Source organism: Podarcis vaucheri, assembly GCF_965113315.1.
Source record: "Podarcis vaucheri genome assembly, chromosome: 1".
Lineage (NCBI taxonomy): Eukaryota > Metazoa > Chordata > Lepidosauria > Squamata > Lacertidae > Podarcis > Podarcis vaucheri.
This window is the reverse complement of record NC_138759.1, coordinates 43,699,182-43,711,377: the sequence shown is the minus strand read 5'-3', so window position 1 is coordinate 43,711,377 and position 12,196 is coordinate 43,699,182. Positions and strand designations below refer to the sequence as shown.

Sequence of the window (12,196 nt, the reverse complement as noted above, 5' to 3'; positions counted from 1 at the left end):
GGGGATGGGTGGAGGAGATGTAGGCCCTGTAAACATCTTATCTGATTTAGGGAGGTGTCTTTACAAGGGATGGGATGGAGAGGGGGTAGTAAGAGGATCTGTTCTGTCTCTTTAATAAATAAAGAATTTGGGTGACACAAGACCTCCTTGTATCCAGTGGAGGACATTTCTTCCCTTGGGAACCTGAAGCTCACTTGTTATTAAAAATGAAAATCTGTTTCTGCCTTGCAACCAATTTTGTAGAAACAACAAATGCTTAAAAGGAGCAGAGGAGGAAAAGGAGCGAAAGGACAGAGGAGTCTTCCTGACACAGGGATCTGTGACTAACAACCCTAAGAACAGGCAGGACAAAGAAAAAGGGTGAGCTGTTCTCGTTCGTTTCTTTTACACACGGTATATCTCCATTTTCACGCACAGTGTAAAGGATGTGTCCCAGCAGCTGTGCCAGCCAATTCTATGCATGCTTACTCAGAAGTAAGTCCCACTGAGTATTACTGCCTACTCCATAGCACAAACTATAATTTCAGAAAACTGCTTCGTGCCATTGTCTGGAAAATAAGCTTCCTCCTATTATTTCTAGAGTCACTTCCAGATGACTTGTTTAAAGAGCATTCAGCCTGATTTGTTTGTGGGGAGATGATAAAACCATGGGCCCAGCAAGTGTTAACCGACACTGTTCAATCCATTTCCCTGTCAATTTCTGCATTGGCGATAGATCTTTGGAGAAAGCAGGTTTGTTTCACAAGACCTCCGAATCTTCTTTAATTGCAGTGCTTAAATCTGCCAGATTGTGACTGAATCTCATCCCCAAAGTGACTGCTTGGAAGCGCCCTTCGGCCAAAGAAGCTTTTAGTATTTGTGGGAGTGAAAGCTAAATCAAAGGCCATTAGTAGTGGCTTCAAAAAACCCACACACTAGCTAACAAAGTCACCCCATGTATGTCTGATCAGAGGTAAGTCCCTAAGAGTTCACTGAGACTTACTCCCAGTCCCCAGTAAAGTGTATATACTTTGTCAAGGACAAAGATTTTCATATTTGTTTTCAGCTTCCTTTTGGTTTTTACATTTAGGATTAGGGTGGAGCACGTTGCAGAAAAGGGTGCTGTGGATGCCCAGTGAAAACGGAGGAACTTTTCCGTAGCCACACTTCACTGCTACAAAGATTAGGTCTTTAATTTATGTTAGCACCTTGAGTAAAGCATAACGAGATGAAATGATATTAATTTACAATAATTTTAGGAAAGGGGAAACATTAGTGCACAACAGACAGTCAAAAAAGCAGGCATTTGTATATGCTTAACACTTTTGAATGGGAAAATGGGGAGAGCATTTTACAAATTTATTGTTATCTTACATTAAAACTTAAGGGGGGTTAAAAAATAAATATGCAATACACTTAGGTCAAAACAGACCCTCTCCTTCACTCCTTTCCATGCATTGCTAAATGTGTTGCTAACTATGTCTTTCAATTTAACCTGAAGGTTTTTAAAAATGCAAATTGCATCAACTTGGTGTGGGGCTGAGAATTAATTGTTTCAGAGCATGCATGGAGGGAGAATTTAGCTCTTTCCTTCCGTTCTATGTTCCTGAGTAAAATTCCTCCTCTGATGGTAATATCTGCTTTGGGAAGAATTCTCCCACTGGTGCCAAACCTACATACATTTATTAGGGTATAAATCACATTCAATGTAATGGAGTAAATATGCTTTACAATTGTGTTGTAATGGCCTTAAACCAAAATACTGTAGCCTAACTGATTGCCGGGTTATAATCTTAGATTGATTCCTTCTATTTCTGATATTTGAATGCTTATTTGTCATCCTTAGTCACTATACAGTGGTACCTTGGATCTCAAACTTAATCTGTTCTGGAAGTCTATTCCAAAACCAAGGCGTGCTTTCCCATAGAAAGCAATGCAAAATGGATCAATCCGTTCCAGACTTTTAAAAGCAACCCCTAAAACAGCAATTTAACATGAATTTTACTATCTAATGAGACCAATGATCCATAAAATGAAAGCAATGTACTGAAGTCACACAATCAGTCAATCAATCAATCTGTAGCTGAACTGGGTTCCACACAGTCACAAAAACAAAACAAAAAAGCCGCAAAAACAAAAAACTCAAAACAAATAGCAAAAACAGACAGACCTCAGCATAACACTCAAAACGGAGGTGTGGCACTCAAAACAGAGCACGTTCGGCTTCCGGAAAAAGTTCACAAACCGGAATACTTCCGGGTTTGCAGTGTTTGGGTTCCAAGTCGTTTGAGTACCAAGGTGTTTGAGAACCAAGGTGCCACTGTACTGAGTAAGGGCTCGTCCACACTTCCCCTTGTCTTGTGAGTAGAAAGCATGGGTCCAATTGCTTCAGTTAAGCAGTAAAGAGTGGGTTTTCCCTGGGAGAAAGCAGCGGGACAAGTGGGCGTGTGCAGGAGCCCTAAGGCTTGGTTCATACAGAAGACTGCAAAAGCATCTACCAATCCTGTTAACTTGGGAGAGAAAAGGAAAAAGAAATTGCATTCTCTAGCCAGTGCAGGTATCACATTTTAACTGCTGCCACAAGAAACACAAGAAGCCAATTCCTAACCATGTGAAAAAAGCCCAAATTTGATCCAGATTGCAAAATCTGTTTCCAAAAGCATAAAACATTACCAACGATCAAGAAATCTGGCCTGCAAAATCAGGAAAGCAAAGGACAGAAAATCAGGAGGCAGAAATCTAAAACTTGCTGGAGATCTTTAAGCAGAGACCAGAAAATCAGGAGGCAGAAATCTAAAACTTGCTGGAGATCTTTAAGCAGAGACTGGGTAGCCATGTAACAGGGATGCTGTAGTCCCATCCCACAACATAGTTCCATTGTAGACCCTGCATGGAATGGAAGTCTGGACTCGATGACCTCGAAGATTACTACCAGTTCCGTAATTCTGTGAGAACAGATGAGCTTGTAAGGAACAGGGCCACAGAGGAAATGCTGTTTAAACAATATGCACACTTTTCTGGATCTTATCCAATGGTTACTTTGTGCTGGCAGAAGAACGGCTTGCACACAGTAGAACCGGGGCTGCCAAAAGGATTTTCTGCGTCCAGAATTCTGTGGCACTCAAAAAGAGGATAGAAATTTGCCTACTCTTGCAAATGTGTACCCTCTTTTGTAGGTGGGGGTGGCAGGCCCAAGGAAATAGTATGTCTGACAGATATGATATCAACAGTTGAAACTTCCCCTTGGTTGTATTTCCACACCTGAAAACGATTTCCCTGTTTAATTTCTACTTGCCACCCAGCTGTTAAAGGGACAAAGGCCCTATTCCCCTACTCCATGTCAGCCTTAAACCATGCAAATAACTCAGGTGCCTTGAGTTGTGAACCAGTTATTACTGTAGGTCTTTCACCAATTGATCTTAGGCCAGCAATACAGGTGTTAAGTTGTGGGTGAACATATCAGACAACTCAGCGATTCTTCAAACAGCTCTTGTTTATTCAGAGGCCAGAACAGAACTGAACTGAAGAGCTCAGTCAGCCTGCTTATATAGAGCTCCAGGACAATGTAACTGTAGCAACTTTCTAAAACTATCCAATCACTGAACGTCACTTTTGATCCTTCATTTGCATACAAACTATCCAATCACTGAACGTCACTTTTGATCCTTCATTTGCATAACTATCTACAGTATCCCCCTGCTGGCCCAGGGTGAGAACTTCAGTACATAAAACCAGGCAACAGCCATTTTGCATGGGGGTTCTGTTCACAGCCCCCACCCTCATTTTGTTGTCTTCTGGTTCCAAAACGACTCACATGGTGCCAGTGATTGCACATCAACTGGACACGCCTACCTACAATGGTCGCCACTTGTACTACATCCAATGTAAGATCAAACGTGGTATTTCAGATGGAGGGGCTGAAAAATAATAATAAGATTCACAGCAATCCACATGCTCCTGCTTGGATAAATTCAAGTTTGAAAATGGTAAAAAGGCAAGCTGTGTATTGTAAGATGATTTGTGATTATTTATTAATAGATCATAATAAGAACAGCAATGTTGTCACACAGATGAAACAGTCACTATGCCCATTTAAGGGTTTATACCACAGGCAGCAACTGCCTTATTTTCCCCTTAGGGATGATAAAGCAATTAATCAACCCCTCCCTCCATCCTACTGCTACAATCAACTTCAGCAACCCACAAACAAACACACACAGCTCTCCCCCCCTCCCTGCAGCCAGTTCTGAACTAATGTGTTTTCCTGGTTTTGATATTATTACCATTGGAAGTGGATCAGACTTGGATATTCTTTCTCCAATACAGTATTCTGAATGTGTGTGTGTGTGTGGACAATTCTGGCTTCTAGGATCAGTTACTGCTAGCAAGGTGCCAACAAACAAGGCTGCATTTGTTCATTGTGGAAGCTCCAGCGCAATGAAAAGCAACCGCGCAAGAGCGCTATGCTTGTGCTGTTTCCATTCATCCTGAATGGGTCTTGCGCGTGCAGGAAAACTTCTCAGCTGATTGTTTCCTTTTGTCTCCCCTCTGCTATTGTGGCAGCTTCGTTATCGACCTTGAGCAAAACCACCGCTGCACAACTTGCTTCAGTTCCTTGTTTTCTCTTTCAGACACACTGTCTCGGTCTTGGTTTGGGTCTATTTACTCAGAGCCAATGCTTAACAATGACTAATTTCCTCAAGGAATTCCTCCGAGTCCATCCTTTCATGAAATCCTGCCATATCTCGCTGTAAATCATTGCAAGGCAAAATATCCTTCCAGACCTCTATTACTGCATTAGGCTGTCAGACATGCAACTTTTACATCTCATCTTAAGGTGCTTTGAGCAGTCTCACCAAAATCAGCGACCACAACCTATTCTTTACATTCTGCTTACTTAGTATACCTGGGGTCGCCAACCTGGTGCCTGTGGATGTAACAATACCCTTCAGGTATTCCCCTTATGCCCACAAAAACTGAGTCCCCTTGATCATGAGGAGGTAAAGGTGGTGTCTCCCCCCCCCCATTACATAGAGCTGAAGAAGGAAGTTGGAGAATGGCACTCTTTTCCATTTCCTCTTTTAGCTCCCTGCGATTTTCTACCCTCAGATTAATTCTACTGGATCAAACTACCAGATTGCTTGAAAAAGTGGCACATGTGCCCATGTGTGCACTTTCAGCAGGGGAAGGGATGTTCTGGTGAGTGGCCCGATTCAGGGAGGTGGGAGTGAAGTGCCAGAGGGTGGTGTCCACAGCACCTGCTCAAAAAAATCCAAATGTGCCCAATCAGGCTTAAAAAGGCTAGTGATCCCTGTACATGGGGGCAGGGAGGCAACTACCCCCCCCTAAATCAGGTAAATCAATAAAAACACAGTGGTACCTCAGGTTACAGACCCTTCAGGTTACAGACTCCGCTAACCCAGAAATAGTACCTCAGGTTAAGAACGGACCTCCAGATCAAATTAAGTTCTTAACCTGAGGTACCACTGTACTTAACTAACTGAGGTTCTCCCCCCCCCCCCGCCAATAAATCCTGGCTATGCCCATGTCCCTGTATTATATAAGTTAGATGCCACCTTTCTTCCTTGATGGATTTAAGGTAGTACAGGTTGAATTCCCACCTGGACTCTCCTCCTGGCACCAAGAAGACCTAGCCCTATCTTTAGCTTCAGCAAAGTGGGTGCATCATGTGTCTTCACCCCATGCCAGTGGAGTCCAAGGCTTGATGAAGCAGCTTCATCACCTCGGCTCTGTAAATGAGAGGGAGTCTGAGGAAAGTCTTAATAACCCTGTCTTTGCGGCATACACTGCTGGGCTAAATGTCCACCGGCTATGAAAAGATGTATAGGTGACTAAGCAGAAGACTCAAGGCTGAGTTATTTCTTTCGCTCCGCTTCCTACACTTCTTCATCTCTTAAGTTTTGGACTGGCCATTCATCCCCCCTTCAGACCCATATGAATGTGCTGTACTGTTCCACTCAGAGAAATGTAGGACATGCTTGCTAGCCCAGGTAAAAGTATTTCATGAGCAACGTTGCTTATGTCTGGCAGTGTCCTTCTCTTAGAATTTGCACTTAGTTCTTCATTACTTGAACTTATTATGAAGTGCTGATGTTTACAGAATTGCTATCTAAGTTTTGTCTAACTGCATGCTTAGCAGCAGACATTACAGTGGTACCTCTGGTTACGTACTTAATTCGTCCCAGAGGTCTGTTCTTAACCTGAAACTGTTCTTAACCTGAAGCACCACTTTAGCTAATGGGGCCTCCTGCTGCCGCTGCGCCGCCAGAGCACAATTTCTGTTCTCATCCTAAAGCAAAGTTCTTAACCTGAGGTACTATTTCTGGGTTAGTGGCGTCTGTAACCTGAAGCGTATGTAACCTGAAGCATATGTAACCCGAGGTTCCATTGTATTGCGTTATGAGCTGCCAAGATATATCCCTTGCCCTCTCCCTGTTTGTGCAGTTCTAGGCAAGCATCAGAAACAGCAGATTTAATTAGCACCTGCGAGGCCACTCTATATGGCTGGACACATGCGTTGCAAAAAAAAAAAGGGAATACATCACAAAAACAAGACATAAATTTGCACAAAATATGCATACACTAATGTGTGTGTGTGTAAACCTAGAAACAATACATCTCATCACTGTGGAGAAGACTGACCTGTGTCCCTGTTCAGTCTTCTATCCAGGTACTACCTGTTGATGGGCAACTTCAAGACCCCTGCTCTCCCTTCTTATGTGCATATATCAGGTGGCTGGTGCTGAGGGGCAGGAATGGGCAGAGCTGTGGGTGCCACAAAACCCCTAAGCCAGCCTGCTGCCCTCAGGGGCATATAGCTGTTCCTTCAGCAGTGTTCAAGTAAGATTTAGTTGCCACTCTGATCAGCTTCTGTGTCCGAAATGGGGAGAGATGCCATCTTTGCCTCAGGCAGTAAAATGTCTTGAGCCAACCCTATTTAAGAAGGTCTTTTGTGTGCAACATCTGTTCTCTTTTGTTTCTTCATTTTTTGGTGTTGCTTGATAGGGCTTTTCACAAAGGAGTCTCCCGAGAAATCTTTGCCCCGTTACTAACCTCTTTTGTTCCTACGGATCATTAATTTCCCCCCTCATATTAGGCACATCGGCATAAAAGCACATAAACACACATTTTAATGTGCTCCATTGTTTCCTTTAGTCTAGTAATGCACTGCTCAGACTTCAAAAGCCTCTGGGAGCCTCAAAAGCCCAAACAAACAATAGTTTGATTTGAAAATGACTGGCTGTTGTAGCAGAAGTCTGAAATCAGTTGCAGGCCCAGCCAAGAGCTTCCAGAGCATCTGTTATGATGGCACTGCTTTCAGAACTGGAACCAAGGCTGTCAAAAGTGGAGAATAATCCAAGGCTTTAAGCCCAGTGATATCTGACTAGCAAGCTCAAATGCAATTTTGTTTTGCTGCATATCCATTATGTTGTAATTTGCATTCCATTCTTGTTAGTCATGCATTCTTTTCAATTCATTAGGATCACAACAATTAGGAATGGAAAAGGACAAATCTAAACAAGCTAGTGTCAGACCAGCAATTTTTCATAAAATTGGGAGACTGGGTGGGTGAAAACACTCTCAAAAGATTCCATTAATTGGCATGTTATCATTTATATCAGGAGTGGGAACCTGTGGCTGCCTAGGTACTGTTGGGTTGCATCTTCCATCTTTCCTGGCCATTGGTCACACTGGCTGGAGCTGACGTAAGTTGGAGTCCAACATCTGCTGCAGGGCCACAGGTTCCCCAGCCTTGCATTATAAATTAATTAATTACATTTGTTTATGCAATTAAAAGATTGTATGATGTCTATTAGATAACCCCCACCTTTCTTTCTCTTTAAAAAAAGGCAAAACTTAAGGGAGATAGTGCGGGTGGGATAAATATGTCAGAGCCAGCTGCTAGACAACACAGTCAGCTTCTGCTTCTAGCTCACCCTGAAAGATCTCACTAGAAATAAGTTCTAGAAAAGAGAAAGAATATTTGACATCAGGGTGATGAGTATGCTTCTAGAAGAGCAGGACAACTTCCATTTTTAGGTGTTGTCCTAAAACCCATACTGGTTCCACATTGCCATAACTCTGGGAAGTGTAGCTTTGTGATTCTCTGTTCTTAGTCTCTAGCCACTTAATAAATAACCCCAGGGTTCCTTGTTTAGAATACATGCTTGAAATCATTTGAAATTCCTGGTGTAGATCTGCAGCTGGATTTTGTGTAGAGCCTGGCTACTGGCAGTGGCGTAGCGTGGGGGTGCAGGGGGGGCCGGCCGCACCGGGCGCAACATCTGGGGGTTAGGGTTAGGGTGCGCAAATTACTTGCCTTGCCCCAGGTGCTGACAACCCACGCTACGCCACTGGCTACTGGAAAAAAATACCACCTTAAAAAGGTGATACAACTTTGATTATTGTGCCTGAAAGCTTGTGAGTCTTCACTTTCATACCTTCGCTGAGATTTACAGCATGGCCTGGTGTTTTTCTTTTGCCCCTTACAAAACAATATTCAGCATTCGTTTATTTCCAGTTCACAAGTGATTAAGGATATTCTTGCCTTGCAGTGCACAACTGTCAGAATCAGCTCCTGTTGTTCAAACATTTTTAATGGGATCAGTATTGGAGCCAGAATACACAACAACAGGGAAGAAACGTGTTTCCTACTCTAATGTTGATGATACTGGTTTTCAGTTCAGTACTTGTGACATGGAATAGTTGATTCAGCTGCAAAGGTTACACATGCCTATTCCAGTGAATAGACAAATCTGGGACTATGCCCACAATTCCACTTGTCCTGTGCCTGAGCTGTTTTGACTTTGCCCTGCCACTGTCCCCTGGAAAACCTGCTCTTTACTGCTAAATCAGAGCAAACATCAATCCGGATAAAACTTGATTGATGTTTGCTCTGATTCAGCAGTAAACTGGGTTTCGTAGAGGTATGGATTAGCCCTTAGACTTAGACCCACCACCCTGCCACTGACAGCCTCCCAGCTCTAAGAAAGTGCTGGAGCTGGGACCAGTTACATCATTCCATATCAGTATGGCCTAAATAATGTGTCTCTTAAGGGTCCGTTAACAGCTGCAATTTCCTGCTTTTTTGGAGCTTGAGTGAACATTCAAAGTCCTTAATACACCATGTTCAACTGAAAGGTGTTTTTTTATTGATTCTATTTCTCTACTAACATTGCAGGAAAACCACCACTGCAACTTTTATTATGCAGAGAGGTAGAATTCATCATGAAAACATAAATAATTATTTCACCTTTTGGGCCCTTGCCCAAACATTATGATTCGGGCTCCCCAAGCTGTAATTCTGAACAAAAATTACTGAAAGTAGCAAAACTGTATAGTGAGCTTGGTTTGGTGCATGTTACAGAGCAGCACAGATCACTATTACGCATGTTGAATCAGAAGTAAGTCCAACTGTACTAGGACTCACCATGAACACCTCCCTTGTTCTCTTGGAATGGCAATGGCTTCCACTTCAGAGGTGCTGGAACTGAGTTCTGGTGAGTTCCAGCTGAAAAAAGCCCTGCTCTCTAGCAAAGGGATTCTAGGTTTGCAGCCTTGAGAGCACATAGCATTTAAGGCTTCCAGTGTAGTTCAGAGCATCAGAGGGTGCATGGCAAGTCTGGACATGCCTCTATCCCAGAAGTACTTCATAGTGCGTAAGAGCAGCAAACTGAAGAGGGGAACTTCCTGACTACGATGTCGCTGTGACCTGGTTTTCTTCAGCAGATGGTCTTTCATATATGGTAAGTAAAGCAGACCTGCAACTAATATCCATATTAAGTATGTAGCTGCACTAAAATGTTTCCTCTCCTACTGAGTTCAGGACTTGTTTTTGTCTCAAGAGCAATGGTGTAACTAGTTATTTCCGTACCAAAGACAGTTTCTCAATTCTGTGCGTTTTCCATTCTTGGAATCCGGCAGCACGCAAACTCCTTTCAAATCACCTCGGCAATTATGATCCCCTCCAAACTGTCAGTGTTTTGTGTGAGGGATTCAAGGGTCTCCCAGGAAATTTAGATTTGTGTGATTAAAGGGTCCTATCAGCATCAACTAACAAAGATAGTAATGTTGGCCCATAAGAAAACATTTTGTTGGCCCACTAACAGCATAGCCCTGCCATGGATTTTGGAATTCTTTTCATCATACTGACACTTCAGCAACAATTTATGGGAAAACGTAACTTAAGAAAAACCAGGGCAATGCTCTGCATAGCTGTTGAAATAAGAGCATGCAAAAGCACCGTCTACAATAGTCAGCCCAGTAATGATAGCTTCTGAAAACCCAACAAAATGATTTGGCAAACCACCTTACACCTAGATTGCCTCTCCCCATCTCTCAGCTGTGGCCATTGCATATCCCATGCTCCCCACAGTTAGTCTAAGGGCAGGGGAGCAGCCCCTAGTCACCCAGTGAGCTCCACAGCTGAGTGAGGGTTTGAACCTGCGTCCCTGCAGCCCTGGACATTGTGGTAGCAGTAGCCTTTTTGCACAGGGGTGAGCTAGACTACACTTGGGCAGTTTGTGGCTCACAGATCACATGCATCACAAGCCCAGTGGAGACTTATTGGCAGGATTGGAAAGTGTTGAGCTGGATGCCAGGGAGCAGCCGAGTAATCTAGCAGATGATGTCCCTGCCCCAGAAGTTCCAGACATACCAGCAGAGGCAGGAGAGACATCTTAAGCAGTGCCCAGGCTGCCTCCTGCTAGTGTAATCTCCCCAGCAACTGGGTAGGCACCTGGGTCAGATAATGAACTAGTTGGGCAGACCCCACCCTCTGCCTCCAAAGATGCCCCGCTTGCCCAGTCCTGTTGTTCGGGATGCAGAGCACACAGATGGTTTTGCTTGCTCTGCTCTTCCAAAGGAGGGCAAAGGGGGCATGTCAGGTGTTGGGACAACATCTCACATCGTGCCTAGCCACGCATCTTAGGGCTCTGCTTTGAACCACTGAGCCACGCCACCTGTAACCTGATCTAAGTTTAGTCCCTGTAGTGGTTTTTGGTTGGGTAATAATCGAGCTGAGAGTCTAAGGAATGTGCCTGCAAGTGGGAGCCAGGAGAACATGCAGCTCCCAAGGCAGTCTTCCAATCCCTTGCCCCCCTTGCCCTCTGATCATCCATCAGCTGTGTGGCAGGAAAAAGACTGCTCTGCTCCTTTGCAGAGGATCAGTGCCGGGGAAAGTACCGTAGATTTTAACTTGCCCCACTCCACACTCCAGCACTCCTGACGCAGCCACGATCTCTGGCCCCAGACTGCCGATAGCTAGCTGCATAGGAAGAACAATTTTAGCTGCATTGGGATTGCTGGGAACTAGAATAGGTTGGAACCTGCAGTCCTGATGCCTCTGGGGAAGGGGGGCGTTTGTGAGAGAGTGGGAAGGTTGTATGCCTGTGTGTATGTCTGGGTGCATATTCATGAGTGGGGGAAGGAAGGGTCCATGTCCGTGTGGATGCTGTCCCTGGTTCTACCTGCTGCCTGGTTTTGCCTTGGTGTGTGGCCTCTACCTGCCCACACACTGCTGCCCATTGCTCTTTTTTGCCAAGAGGCTTTCTACCATCCTTGGCCTAGACCTTGAACGCAAAAACTTTTATTATGTCTACAAGGCTAGTGGAGATCCAGGTACTCTGATTTAAGGATGACTGTTTCTCTCATTAAGAAGAAATGAGGGTGTCAGCCATGCCCACCCACTTAATGAACCTTGGGATTCTTCAGAAAATGGAATTGCTTTAATGGCAAAGCTACCTGAAATCACCTGCAAAATAATATCATCACAGGACTGAAGAACCGCCTGTTTCTTTAGAAATGGAACAATGGTTTTAGGCAGCAATCCAAACTGAAAATATGCTTACGAAGCAGAAATTCTGTTTTTGTGGCCAATGCCATTAAAACACATTATAAAAAGGGGAACTAGAATGGATTTTAAATGCTGGCTCAATTAGCTGGAAATGCGGTGGTGATCCTGGAAGCACAAACAACATCCTTTGCACATCAGTCCTGATTTCGAGAGGCGGGATCTCTAATCTGCCTCATAAGCTAATATAATTGTACTGTAAATGAACTTTGTGTGTCTAAAACTATCTTATTTGAATGCTAAAGCGCATATAGTGCATTTTCCCAGCCATTGTACATTTGTTTTGTGTTAGTGATGTTGCCCTCTACTGGTAGTTTCAGAGAAAAATAGTGTATTTCAGAGGGC

The 12,196-nt window shown here is 43.8% G+C and overlaps 1 protein-coding gene across 1 annotated transcript in view; it reads left to right on the top strand.

Annotated features, from left to right (window-relative positions):
• Nucleotides 1-243: 243 nt before the first annotated feature.
• The window catches only part of BMF (Bcl2 modifying factor), a 66,698-nt gene continuing 54,745 nt past the window's right edge, over nucleotides 244-12,196 (top strand). Inside the window, exon 1 of the mRNA XM_082241048.1 lies at nucleotides 244-360. The gene's annotated coding sequence lies outside the window, so the exon portion shown is untranslated. The remainder of the gene's footprint in view (nucleotides 361-12,196) is intronic.